Below are 15,112 nucleotides of genomic sequence, written 5' to 3'. Positions count from 1 at the left end.
GTCTAAGCATTCTCCCCTCCCCCTGAGATCCCCCTAAAACGCCCGAGGAGACGTTTCTCCCAGCCATGGGCCGCCCTGGAGGGAGTGGAGGTGTGCGAGCTGTGGCTGGACGGGCATCTGGGTACCAGAGACAAACTGCGGGCTGGCCGACTTCCCGGCATCCTCTCAGCAGGGATGCCTGGGCCCTCTGGTCGACTCTCAGCAGACCCCGAGCAGCAGCTGCCACGGAGCCCCGGGGCAGGCCGGGGTCCCCTCGAGGGCACCCAGGCCCCTGACAACCCCTCTGGCCGGGCTCCCACCACCACCAGGGGCCGCGGCTCCAGCGTCACCACCTCCTTGCCCACCCACGGCCCTCCATGCCTTTGCTCAGCTGCCCTCAGGCGCCACCCAGCCTTCCCCTCCCAGGGGAAACGTCACTTCCTCTGGGAATCCTCTGCTCAAGCCAGGCAGAGGCCACACTTGCCTCTGGAATCCCGCAGCCCCTCTCTGCAGACCCCCTGCCCTTGCCTCACTTCTTTGGAATTCTCGAGACCCCTGTCAAGGAAGAGGACCAGGCCATGTCCCACTGTGTGTGTCCCCAGGCCCCTCTGTCTGGCCCCTGCCCCCATCCCAGAAGGTGCGGGGACCTCCTGCCCAAATCGCCGGCTCCTCCATTGCCACTGCCCGCCGCGGGGCCACGGTAAAGGTGGCAGTGCCCCGGGGCACGGTTCACTCAACCATGCAGCCCGGTTCAGGTGCAAATCAGCAGAGACGGCAGCTTCCCCAGCCCCTCTGGCCCGCCGGAGCTCACGGCACAACCCCATGGAGCCCATCAGAACCTCTGCGCAGAACGAGGGCCTCAGAGGACAGACAGTAAAATACAAAGGGACAAAGCGAGCCAGAGGCACTGCTTGGACCCCAATCCCCGTTGTGCTCTGTCCCCCCACCCCTGTGGACCCCAGCCCTCCTCCCGTGACTTTCCACCCCTACCCCAAGTTCAGATGCTCAGGAACAAAGCCCAGGGCAACGCCAGACACAGAGCAGGCACCTCGTTCAGCGACAGCTACTGCCCCGTGTGCTGGGCTACAGCCAAGGGAACAGGAGCGGATCTGTCCTCCTCCTGGGAGGCCCAGATCGTAGATAGACAGGCAGGGGCACCTGTAACGGGCAGGCGGGTGAGCGCTGGGAGAAAAGAGGTCAGAGTGAAGGCAGCGCCACGTCATTCTCAATTTTCTCACAGCCACTTGGAAAAAAGTGAAAAGAAAGACAAAATTAATACTAATAGTATATTTAATTTAATCCAATAGATCCAAAACGGTATCATGGCAACACGTAATCAATACAAAAAATTATTAGTGATTTGTTTTACATTTTTTTTAAACACCAGGTCTTGGAAATCGGGTGCCTATTTGACACTCATGACACGCCTGGATTCTGAGTCGCACATTTTAAGTAACTGGTGGCTGCTGTCTGAGAGCAGGGTCACATCACGGTGGTCAAGGAAGGCTTCTTGGAGGAGGTGATTTCTGAGCAGGGACCTGGAGGAGAGGGAGTGAGCCAAGCCGGTAACGGGAGAGGAGCATCCCAGGCAGTGGGGCCAGCAAGTGCAAAGGCCCTGAGGCAGCACATGGGCACCGTGGCCACTGTGAGGGCTTTGGCTTCTCGTCTGAGCAGGTGGGAGCCAGGCAGGGAGTTGAGCAGACAGCAGGCCCTGCCTGGCTTGGGTTCCAGCGGAGCACTCTCCATCAATGTGTGAGCCCTGGGTGTGAGTCCTGGCTCTGCCAGGCCCCAGGGGTGTGACCTTCGGGTCTTGTGGCAGCACATAGTGCCGTAAGGGTCACGACAGTGCCTGGCATGCGGTGGGCACCCCCTAAAAGCCAGCGTCCCCCACTGCTCTGTGAGTCTGAGTCTTCGGGCGAGACTTGCCTTCTCCAAATGCCAAGGGTCTGGGTTCTCTGCTTCTTGGAGAAAGGCGGGGCATCCTCGATCCCCCAGCCTCCCTCCCTCCTCTGGCTCCGCATTCTTGGAATTGCTGCAGGTGATAAATGGCTCCAAAGCCAGGCTGCCCTCAGGCATTCTGACTTGGTAGCCTCCACTTCCTCTGCGATGATGGCTGGGTGGCTGCCAGGAAGCCCCTCCACTCCACCCTGGCCCCCGACCCTGCAGGGACTGCCCAGCCTCTGATGGCCAAGGCTTAGACGGTGGGCGAGGCCTCCTCCTCCCTGGTCTGGTCCATCTCCCCGCCTCTCCACATGGCACTTCTTGCCTCTTTCATTCCACAAGCAGGAGCGCCTGCCCTGGGAGCCCTGCTGCAGGCCATGGGGATACGGAGCGGACAGGACAGGCAGAGGCACCTGCCTCCCTGGAGCTGGTCTTCCAGGTTGCCAAGGTTACTTAGTGACCCTCCATCCCTCATTTTATGGGGCTCCTGGAGCCCCTGACCCTCTGACCAGATTCCAGTGAAGACCCTCTTTCTTGCCCACCACTGCAACCCAGGATGGCAGCTTCTCGGGGGTCCACTGCTTTGGAGGGCAGGACCCGCGGTGAACCCCATAAGAGGGATGTAGGTTAGATGCAGGAGGACTTACTCATCCCCTGGGGATAGGCCCTGAAATAAAGAAAAGGTGGGACTTCCCATTGCCTGCGAAACCACACATGAGTAGAAAAAAGAGAGGAGGGCTGCTGGCCACACCCCAGGTACAGTAAGAGCAGCCATCTCCTGGGGAGGGGTGCAGTTTAAGAGCCCTTCTCTGCTTTCTGCTTTTCTATTTTCCTGACCTTCTATGACACTTAATGTGTCTACGGTACCCTCAAGGGTTTAAAAAGAAGAAAGCAAAAATGTGATAAAACAATCCCAGTATTAAACCTGGCACGTCTGAGAACCTCCTGCAGCGACTGTGTCTCGCTGGCAGGACCAGGAACCCACCAGCCAAGGAGGGATGGGGGGTAACAGTGACGCGGGAGCCGAGGCAGCCGGGGAGCTGGGCCTGTGCAAAGGGAGAGGGGCGCTGGGCAGAGAGCAGTGTCGGTGGAGCAACGGGGTCAGCAAGAGCAGCCGGACAAGGAGTGGCCAGCAGGTGACGTGGGCGGTGGAGGGTGAGGAGGACATAGGGCTCAGGGGACCCAGGGCCCTGCACTGGTCCCATAGGCACTGGGGAGCCGCTGACGGTGTGTGAGCAGGAGAAGCTGTAGTTTGGGAAGAACAATGGGCATCTCCTAGATTCCTCTTCCCTCTGCTTTATGACGTTGATCCTATACTTCTTTGCTATATAAAGATCCTGAGCATTTGTTCTCTGGAAGGCAGAGTGATTCCATGGGTAGAAGTAGTGGCTTCAGAGCCTGACAGGTTCGGATCCTAGGGCTGCACTCTGCAGCTGCGTGTGGCATCCTCAGGCCGCGACCCAACCTCCCTGGGCTTCCGTCCCTCACCCCAGGGCTGAAAATGGCCATAAAATACCAGCCTCCTGGGTGGTGTGGTGGAGGCATTAGATGACTCAGAACAGGTGAAGCATTTAAAACGGGGGCTGGCACATCTCGAGCGCTGGAAAAACCTGGTCCCTGCTATCACCCCATCACCGGCATCCTCCCTGCCTTAATCTCCCACATTGCTTCCAGGCTTCCCTGGGGGCAAAGACGGGCTCAGAGTCTGTCAGCAGGCAGACGCCAACAACAGCCGCCCTGTCGCCTGCCCTCAGGACGTGGCGTCCCCGTGCTCACTCTCTCTCCATCCCGTGCCTGCACAAGCTGGGCCAGTGCCGGGGAGCCCCTGATTCAGCTACTTCTCATCTCACTTAATCTTCTCAGTGACGCTGCTGGGGGGCCGGGGGACGTTCGCTCTTACCCCCATTTTACAGAAGAGGACACTGAGGCTCAGCGAGGTGAGGGACCTACTCTAGACCACGCCCGCCAGCAGCGCATCCTCTCCGGGGGCCCCTGGAGCGCCCTGTGCAGGCCTGCACCCACCAGGCACCTGTGATGCCCCTTCCACAGCAGAAGGGACCCAGCTGGAGAGGCGGGCCCCCGGGGGGCACAGAATGAAAGAGAAGCACTTTGGTTTCCCAGAACGCTCTTGGGTCCTGAGCTCCAGATGGGGAGGGGTGGAGACGGGGGGCACCTCTGGCCTTTCATCCGGAGCCCGAGGCCCCTCTTCCCCAGTCCTCAGTGAGGGGCCCCCCATCGCTCACCTGGAACCATAAATGAGCTGGTTCTGAGGCCCACCTGTTGCCTGACAGGTATGCCAGGACCCGAGAAGGGGAGGGGTCCCCAAGAAGGAAGCGTCACCCACCTTGAGCTGAACCGTGCCAAACTTCTGAAGCCCCATAAAAGCTCACAGAGCTTCCCTCTGCCAAACCTCACCTGCCTGCCTGTCGGCCACCCCCTCCCCCAGCCCAGCTGGGGTGTGAAGCCGGGAAGCCCAGCTGGGGATCCAGTCACCAGAGACTGGACCTCTCTGAGCCTCTGCTTCCAATTCAGGAAAGGGCAGAGGGGACATTCCAGGGTATCTCAAGGAGATGACTCCGGTCATCCAGAGTCCACTATGTTGCCTGCCTGTGGCCCGGCGAGGCCTTTCCGACTGTGTGGAGGAAGCTGGCATCCCGGCAGCTGGCAGCTGGCTCTGCGGTTCTGAGCTGGAGCCGCCCTGTAGCGGGCAGGCTGGCTGGGTGGTCTGTGGGGAACCAAGCCCAGACACCAGGCCCAGCCTTTACCTGCGGGCTGCGTGGACTCCGTCTGCTCTGTCCTGACAGGAGAGGCCGGGAGCTCGGTGGACTGAGTACGTGTCATACGCTGGTTCCAAGGGACGCATCACCACCCTCACTTTGCTGAAATCCGGAGGCTCAAATAGGCGAGGCCCGGCCAGGGTCGCTGGTCTCGGAATCCTAAATCCTATCTGAAGCCCAGCATCCCAGAGACAACTGGGAATCGGTTTTCAGCAGCTGGGGCCCCACCTAGAGGGAACCCAAATGCGCCTCTCCTTGCTCTGTGCACCAAAGTGCCTGGATTTCAGAAGTTGGATTTTCTAGAAAAACAGGTATGTAGGGGAATGGGGACACAGCCTGCCCTAGCAGAGGGGAGAGGTAAGCCTCCAGGTAATAACTGTCCCGATAAGGGACTACTGCGTGAATTTCCTTTCTTTCTTTCTTTTTTTTTTTTGTCTTCAAAGTGCTTTGCGGAACCCAGGCTAATTAATTTTCCCCAGAGCAGCAAGGACTGTCACCTGTCTCCTCTCCAGTGTCCCACTCCACCCCCCAAGCACACCCGAAGGAAGGGGTTGCTGCTCCCGGAATCCCAGAGATGGCAGAGAGGAGAACTCAGCTGGCAGAGGCCTGGGGAATAACTAGGGTGGAACTGGCCCCTGCGAAGCTGCCCGCCGGAGATGCAGGGAGAGAGCGGAGATTAGAGAAAGCAGGAGGGCTGGGAGCAGGCAGGCCTCCACCTGCCCCGCCTTACTGGGGCATAACCTCCAGATCATCGGAACAACCACGGTGCCAGCACCACTTCTGGCCAACCCAGCCTCTGCCCTCAGTCTGGCAGCTGAGAACATTCATTCACTCGCTCACTCACTCACCAACAAAAACCATTAGCTTCTGGTCTGAGCCCTCTGGTCCTTGAATTAGGAACAGGGACCACAGGTAGAAATGAAACCCAGTCCCTGGAAGGCCCTCAACTGGAGAGACCATCCACCAATGGGAGGGAGTGGCAGGGCAGCACAAAAGAGACACTGGAGCAGAGGTCTGGAGAAGTTTCACACAAGAGGCAACACTGAATCTCAACTGGGCTTTGAAGGGTGAGTAGGAGTTTGCCAGAAAGAGCTGAGCAAATAGGGAATTCAGGAGGAGAGAACAGCAAGTGCAAAAGCATGGAGCTAGACAGGGCCTGGGGTTGTCTGGGGAAGCATGAGTAATTCCAAACAACTGGAGCAGAGGGCGATCACTGAAGATGGGCATGGTTGACAACAGTAGGATGTTGGACTTGCTGGGCCTCAAGCAGGGCTTCCCAACCTTCGCCCCATCCCTCTAGGGTATGCAGAGGGATGATACTGTGGGTTGGCTACCGGGGGAAATAGAAGGCACTTTTGAGGTCAGAAGCTACCAGCCTGGGACTCCAGCCACTCAGCCTGCTCTACTGCCTGAGGTCTGCGGGAAGCCATAATTCAGCACACCTATAACCAGTAACACCCACTAATAAAAAAGTGTTATCTAAAACATTAGTGTTGACTGAATAAGGGCCTTGCTCTTGTTCAGGGGTTCAGTGATGTCACTGAGGTCACAAGTTTTTCTACTTTGCCACTCTGCCACTCTTTGCATGCCATGCTATCTCTACTCATGGTCACAAGATGGCTGCCACAGTTCCCAGTATCACATCCTCTCATGACAGCAGCTCAAGCAAAAAGTAAGGGAAGCTATGGCCAAAAGGCTTTCTCCATGCATATCTCTTTCTAGTAAAATTGTTCCCAGAAGCCCCTGGCAGTCCTTCCATTAAATACTGTTGGCCAAAATGGACCTGTGCCCACCCCTGAACAAATCCCTGGCCAAGGGGAGTGGGACAGCCAAGATCAACCAAGTCCAGTCAGAATTCATCCTCAGAATTAGACACAAAACTTTCACAGGAACAAAATATGGATTTTTTAAAAAACCACGAATGACAAAATGGTATCTGATCAACGCTTAACATTTAAAATATACATATTTAAGAAAACTCCTTCCTTGCTCTCTGTTTCCTGACCCTGCTATATTTTTCCTACGTGCTCTTAACTCCATCATCTTATATTTTTGTTTTCTTTATTGTCTGTTTCCCTACCAAAATGTCAGTCCCATCAGATCAGGAACCTTTGTGTTGAGGTTTTACTAATTGCCTGGCCTCTAGAGCAGGATCTGGCACATAGTAGGTGCTCAGTATGTACTGAATGAAGAAACAAATAAACTAAAGGGTATGAACGAGTATGCAGGTGGATCCAAGTCACCAAGGACCTGAACACCCTGCGGGAGATGGGAGCCATGGAGGGTCTGGGCAGGGCTACACAAGGTTAACAGCAAACTGGGGAAGCTTGCGCTTAGCAGAGGCATCAGAGGAGGATTGGAGGAGCACGCTGGAAGCCAGGAGACCAGGGAGGTGTGGTGCCACGGCACAGGCCAGAGCACAGCAGACCTGAACTCGGCCCCTGACAAACTGAGTGACTTTCTGACCACCTCCCATGTCCTGGCCTCTCAGCCACTGACCCCAACACTTCCTCTACCCACGATGCTCTTGTCCTCAGAGCTCCATGTCCAAACCTTCCCCACCTGCTGGGCCCTGCTCAGGTACCCCCTCCTCCAGGAAGCCCTCTGTGCTGCCTTCGGACAGCACAGGGCTTCGGCCGTGCCTTAAATCTGAGCCCCAGTCTGTGCTCCTTTCATACCCTCCCCGGGCTTTCCCATGCCCACAGCAAGCAGGTGCCCTAGCAACATTTGAGTGAAGGAATCAGAGGGCTATAGAGGTTCAGGCTTCTGGCTGGCAGAGGCTTTAGGAGGACAAGGGATCTCAGATGCAATGCTAGGCCAACCCACAGAAGCTTCTGGAAGCACACAGGGCTAGGGGGGCCTGCAGCCCAGCTTCCCGGAGTGGGAGTAAGAGTGAGGGCTTCGAGGCCTGGCCGAGGACTACAGGGGAGGGAAGAGAGAGCTCCTACCTGCTGAGTACCTGTCACGCGCCAACTCACCATCTTACCTCACATCAAAAAGCCCCATTCGGGCTTCCCTGGTGGCGCAGTGGTTAAGAATCTGCCTGCCAATGCAGGGGACACGGGTTCGAGCCCTGGTCTGGGAAGATCCCACATGCCGCGCAACAACTGGGCCCGTGAGCCACAACTACTGAGCCTGCGCGTCTGGAGCCTGTGCTCCGCAACAAGAGAGGCCGCGATAGTGAGAGGCCTGCGCACCGCGATGAAGAGTGGCCCCCGCTTGCCACAACTAGAGGAAGCCCTCGCACAGAAACGAAGACCCAACATAGCCAAAATAAATAAATAAATAAATAATTAATTAAAGGTGCTAATAATTAAAAAAAAAAAAAGCCCCATTCAACAGAGGACAAAACCGAGGCTCAGGGAGCCCTTTACCTGAGGCTGTACAGAGTCAACTCTGGCCCCTGCAGCTGCCAGACTTTTTTCTAAACTAGGATTTCTCAAAGGGAGTTTTATCTCCCAGGGGCATGTGGACTTTTATGGGGTGTTTATGTTCATCCCGGTAGTTGGGGGGTGGAGCTACTCCCACTTAGCAGACAGGATCCCAGAAGCTGGACGTCTCAGCACACAGGACTGTCCCACCAGGAAGAGCTGTTGGCACCCGTCTTTGTGATTCCCAGAGTCTAGAATCTCACTCTATTTTGCACTTAAACACAAAGCAGTTTTATTATTTTTTGCAAGGTTTTTTTTTTAATACATATGGTCTTGCCAGGGGTGGAACCACTGTGTAAATCAAGGGAAGGCGATGCTTTCTATCTCCCAGGACTTTGCCAAGAGTTGTTCACTGTTTCATAACATCACTTGCATTCCCCAGTTACTATAAACCACACCTGTGTCCGTCTGCATCTGCAGCTGTTGTATACATGGTACATTCTATGCATATGTGTAAATACATGTGTTAGCCCTTGTTTGAAAGCATTACATTTTTCAGTTAAAGAGCGTCCTATTTCTCTTAAATCTAAACACGTTCATTACAAATAGGCACAATCACTTGACAACTTTATCCTCTCTTCTGGTGTAGTCCTGCCCGAGCGTTCATGTGATGAAATATGTGTAATTTTGTTACAAATGATTTTCCTTTTATTTCTCTTTAATATTACAACTGGGGCATTATATTGATTTGTTTAGATTATGGGTTGCAAGTAGTTAATAATATCTATGAATTCGATTTCAGGAGAGAAGAGGAACCACTGCAATATACTTATAAGTGGAAGGGGAAGGGCAGCGGGTCTCAGCTCCAAGCCACGGGGCCTTGGCCCAGAGGAAGGCTCACTGTATATGCCTCAGGCAGAGCCTTGCAGCGTGTTCCCTCAACAAACACTTTTAGGGTCTCCTCTGGATCAGGCCTTCTGCCCGTGAAGGAGGGGGTACACAGACGGTTAATCACAGATTGAGGGAGGTGTGGTGAGCTCCTAAAAGAAATCACACCTCTGCCAACATCACTAGCATCTTCGAGGCTCCCTGGTCATAAGGAGGAAAGTAGAGCATCTCTGGGGTGAGGGGAGACACACAAGTGGATAGAGAAACAGAGGGATAGATCAAGGGTTTGGGGGGTGTGATTTCCAGAAGGGATTCGACAAGGAGAAGGGCAGTGTGTGGGTCAGAAGGAAACTGCCTGAATTGAGCTGAATTGATTATTAATAAAAAGAGATACAAGGGGAGAGGTGATAATAATTCCTTCCTGAGACAGGAAAAAGGTATAGGAAAACACTGAGTCCGACACTGCCTGGCCATAGGGTGGCAGTGCTGGCACAAGACAGCTTGGTTGCAGCTCAGGATGCATGGAGGGTGTGGAGGGAAGCAGGTAACCCAACGGTTTTCAGAAGGGGGGAGGTGCGGAGACAGGCATTCAAAAGCTCGTCGAAGGCCAAGTATCTTGTGATTTCAGCATGCACTGTATTTTACATTTGCGGAATAAATTCTTTTTAAAAACAAGTAGCAATACATGTAAATTTGTGTGTCACACAGGCTTGGAATAACTATGGTTTAGGAAACTTTCAGGTGCCTATCCCAAGCTGCCTTAAGCATAAGGGGGATTTTTTTTTCTCACTAATTGAAAAGGCAAAGAGTAGATCCACCTTCAGGTGAGGCTTAATGCAGGGGTCAAGGTATGTCACTGCTACTGACTTCTCTCACCTCCTCTATGGGGTCACCCATTCTGCACTGGCTCTTTCCCCACGCAGGTCCCCTGTTGTGGTGAAGAGAGGGATGCAGAGGTGTCAACACCTCACCCCTTCCAGCTTTAGGTCCTTGGGGGCAAGAGAACTCAAAGACCTAGAGTCGAGCCTGGTTATTTCTGATTGGCCAGGCCTCGGTCATGTGATAACCCGGGACCCAATCGCTGTGGCTGAGACAGGCACAGACTGACATGTGTCAGGGTTGGAGCTAGGGTGGACCCACCAGGACCACGGGGCTGACCCCTGGAGAGGCGTGAATTCACAGGTGAAGATTGGCACTTAGCAGAGAAGGGGTAAGGGGGGGCTACACAGAGGTCTGTCCACTATTCAGACACATATCCACTGAATCCACAGTTGTCTGTTTCACACTGTGGAGAAGGCTGGAGGTGACTAGGAGGAGGAGGATGGCAACTCCACCCGAACAGTGACTGAGACCTTGCCACCGGCCAGGTACTCCTCCAGGCATTCTCACATTCCTTATCTCATGCAATCCCCTCGGCCACAGATGGGGGTCGGCACTATTATTATCATCTCCATTTTACAGAGAGGGGAAACTGAACACAGAGACCGTACATGACTTTCCCGATATCCCCCAGCTGTATAAGTTCAAAGTCAACCTCCCCGCTCCAGCAGATCATGTGGCCACTCTAAGTCTTTACTGAAGCTTCTTATGTAGTCAGGAAGATAAACCCTGGTACAAATAACTGATACAGGAGAAGAGGCAATCCACAAACAGACGGGCAAGGGTCTAGTATTCAGAACTTATAAAGAACTCTTACAATAAAAAGACAACCCAATTAAAAACGTGCAAAGGATCTAAACAGACATTTCTCCAGAGAAGATGTACAGAGGGTCAACAGCACATGAAAGATGCTCAACATCCTTGGTCATAAGGCAAAGTAAATCAAAATCACAAGAAGATTCCACTTCACACCCACCAGGACAGCTTTCATAAAACAGACAGACAATGAGGAGTGCTGTTGAGGATGTGGAGAAACTGAAAACCTCAGACATTGCTAGTGGGAATGCAAAATGGTGCAGCTACTGTGGTAAAAAGTTTGGAGGGGGCCTCACAAAATTAAACATAAGTTATCGTATGTCCCAGCAATTCCACTCCTGGGTATATATTGAAAACATATGTTCACACAAAAGCTTGTACATGGATGTCATTACAGCACTATTCACAGCAGTCAAATGGTGGAAACAACCCAAATGTCCAACAACTGATGAACAGATACACAAGATGTAGTCTATCCACGCAGTGGAATATTATTCAGCCATAAAAAAGGAATGAAGTACTGGCACCTGCTACAACAGGAATGAACCTGGAAAACTCTATGCTCAGCGAAAGATATCAGCCACCAAAGCCATGTATTGTGTGATTCCTTTTATATGAAATGTCCAGAATAGGTAAATCCATAGGGACAGAAAGTGGATTTGCAGTTGCCTGGGGAGAGGGGCAATAGGCAGTGACTGCTAAAGGGCTCAGGGTTTATTTTGGAGGTGACGACACTCTGGAAGTAGATAACGGTGATGGAAGCATAACCCTGTGAATATAATACAAAACCCTGAATTGAACACTTTAAGATGATAGATTTTTATTATATGTGAATTATATATCAATTTAAAACACGAATAAATAACACACACAAAAATTACGTAGAATGCAAGAAGAATCAGGACATGCCTGAAGAAGAGGGTCAAGGACCTGCCTTATCAGATACCAGGATGTGTTAAGAACTCCAGTGATCAAGACAGGGATGCCTGGGGTTTCAGTGAAATCTGGCGCCAGCGTTACCACGTTAGTGTTGAGCCTCCGTGAAAATACCACCGATGACATTCCACAAATGTCTGTGTGCCTCTCATTCCAGTGACCCACAAGGTAATAAATCATGCTGTCAGTGGCACACCTAGCACCGAAGGAAAAACAGACAAGAGCTGTAAATGGCTGTTTCTCGAAGTGGGGTCCGTGGCCTCCTGCACTGGGAGTCTCCTGTGGGGTGAGGTTTCAGGACCGCGCTGTGAAGGTTATGACGGTGGGTGCTGCACTGATCAAGTTCATCCTACTCAGTCTAGGGCTCCAACTCCTCTGAAGATCATTCGAGAGGAAAGTAGCCTGCCTGCATTTCTTTAAGATGCAAAGAGTTGGGATGTGTATTTCTCCAGCATGTTGAAGGCCTAAAGGATTTAGAACGCTTTAAAAATATTGGAAAAGACAAACTGATCCAAGGATGTTGAAAGCCAATAGACATTTCGCTAAAGGGATGGACAGGACTTGGTGAAATCATGGACACCTGAAGAACAACAGCATTGCCTTTATAAGAAACATGTGGAAAATAGCTTTTTAAATTTGTGTTTCCCACAGCCCAAATTCCCTTGGTCAAAATTTTGATAAGCTCTGATGATGTCACAGGAATTTTTTTTTCTTTCTTTTTTTTTTTTGGTTAGTCTTTAAGGCCGGAATTTATTTCTATTTTTAAATGCTCAAGTCACTTTAAAAGGGCCCAAAGATGTTCGGGTCTAATAAAAGGTCACACTGAGGTGGTATCTGTTGGTCCCTCCGTTGCTAAAGGCTCGATTTAATCCTGGTTAATCATACACCCTGATAATTCTTCTAGTTGGTGGCGGTGATTTCCTATGACTCCCAGCATCTTTCATAAATGACCCTCAGTCCATGAACGATGAAAAATGCAGTACCAGAAATAATCACGAAATGTCTGCAGATTCTACTTGACCATCCTTCCTGCATTGTTCTTTAAAACCAGGTTCTCTGATTATCAGTTTGGGTAGCTGAGATCATGATGAGTCTCATCTGGTATTAAATGCAGCTCTTTCACTACAGAAACCAGCAAACACCCTTCAAGATAAAATGCCCACAGAAATGTCTTGCATCATCTAATTCTGCGCATTAACCCGGGGAAAGCCCAGATGCCAAATCCCTGGTCTTAGGCTAAGTTTTCAAGGCATTTTTCACTGAACATTTGATTTTGTAAATACACTCATTTGAACAAGATTTCAAGGGCTAAGTATTCTTTTTGCAATTTCACTCCAATTGTATTAGCTTTGAAAGCACAAGAAAATTTTCAAATGAACTATCAGGGTAATTACAAAGGCAATGACCGCTTTGCATGAAACATTTTAAAAGTCACATAGAGAAACTTCAAACCACCCTTGAGTCTGCTTAGAGTGTTCTTGTGATAGTGAGTCGTACGTTCCAATTTTTAAGTGTGTTCTTATTTTATCATTAACAACTGCCATCACAGTACCCACAATAAGATGCCCTTTTATCTAATTAAAAATTATAACACACCAATGAGGACCAAAAAAAAAGGTTTACAAGGCCAGAGTCCTCAGCTGAGAGACTCTAGCCAATCAAAAACCTAAACATCTAAGAGTTCCTATTATATGTGTCAATCGATGATTTCGCTTATGTCAAATGATGCCAAAGTCTATTGGGCGTTTGAAGTACGACTGAAGCTGAGTATCTTGAATTACCTCTTCTAATACACACAAGATTTAGTAAACAGATAAAGGCTGGATAAAACGCAGTTTTAAATGTCTATATTCTTGTTTGATATTTCTTCCACCTACCCTCCAAATATTATTGTTAATGCAAAAGGTATCATTGCTACCCTTCAGTCAATTTATTTTCATTAAGTACTTATTAGAGGGCTTTTTAACTGCTTTTTAAAAAATACTATGTGAACTACAGAGCACTGCTGTCTTTTAAAGTAATTAAAGAAAACGGTTTTAATGTGAAAAATTTTGAGTGTATTTGCATTTAAAAGTGTCTGTTTTAATAATATGCTGTATTATTTTTTCAGCTTCAGCTGCTGGGTATGCAGTCATTCCCTTACTGAACAGAAAGACAGAGTGGTTAACGCACGCACAGTACGTTACACTCTTAGAGGTGCCTGAAGACAGAGGAGGGGTCGATTCTGCTGTATTAATTATAGCAACTAATTTATTATTAATTATAGCAATTATATATAATTCTGTTATAATTAAAAAATTATATTTTATATATACTTACATCAAATAATAATTTATTATTATTATTATAGCAATAATCATACTTACTACTTGTTGAGCCCTTACCAGGCAGGCCTCTGCTAGAGGCTTTAGGAAAACAGGTGCTCTTACTATCCCTGTTTACAGATGAGAAAACCGAGGCTCAGCCAAAAAGCAAATCATCCAAAGTCACGCTGCTGGTAAATTTGAACCCTAGCCCTGTCTGATCCTGCCTACTGGTCTATAACCCCTCACAGAGAGAAATCCTGAGTCCCTTAAACATTATAAAGCAGGCAATGTGGATTATGTAATACAACCATTTCCAAATCGGCTGTGCTGTACATTCCTGAGGAACTTGTTATAAATTCAGAGTTCTGAGTCTACCCTCTGTAATAAGGCCAGGGTTGCTGGTTTTATATGTGTATAGCCTTCCAGGTGATTCTGATGTACTCTGTCCACAGTTGGGCTGAGGAAAAATTATCCCTGTAAACCAGGAATTGAGGATGCCAATTTGGGCAGAAGATGAACGAGTTATGACCCCGTCAAGCAACCCAGAGCCCAGCGCACTCTCCTCCGACTGGCAGAGCACATTCACGCCACTAAGTCATGCAGCCGCTGTGCACTGCAGACGAGAGCCCTATCTGGCCGCACACAAGTTAGAGGCGGGGCTGAGTCTTCCCCAATCTCCACACTCTCCCCTCACATGCTGTTTGCAAAGAGGGATTTCAACTCCAGCCCATGTCAGTGTAGACAAAGAGCAGAGGGGACTTGATGACGAGCTTTCATTTAGCCCTTACCACAGCCCTGTGAAGCCAAGACTATTTCCATCTCCGCTTTATAGATAAGAAAACTATGGCTCAGAGAGGTTAAGTAACTTGCCCAAGGACACACAGTTAATAAGTGAAGAAGGCAACCAAACAATCTGAGCCCAGAGCCTCGGCTCTTGAACACCATGGTTCATGGGCATTCACTCATTCCCTCGTTCACTGCATCACGCATCTGTGGCATATTCGGTTCCAAAATGGGATGCACAGACCCAGAGGTTGTGCAAGATCCACTGTGGAAAGGAAGAACACATAAAAACATCTCTTTATCAACATCCATCTCTTTAATATTTCTATTTTTGTGCACGCGTATGTATAAATATTAATATATAATTTATAAATGAAAAGATGGCAAAAATAGAGATCTATACGCATTTTTTTTTTAACCAGTAAGGGTGTGCTAC

The sequence above is a fragment of the Eschrichtius robustus genome, chromosome 12 (assembly GCF_028021215.1).
Source record: "Eschrichtius robustus isolate mEscRob2 chromosome 12, mEscRob2.pri, whole genome shotgun sequence".
Taxonomy (NCBI): domain Eukaryota; kingdom Metazoa; phylum Chordata; class Mammalia; order Artiodactyla; family Eschrichtiidae; genus Eschrichtius; species Eschrichtius robustus.
The sequence above is the reverse complement of the archived record's forward strand: the minus strand, read 5'-3'. Positions refer to the sequence as shown.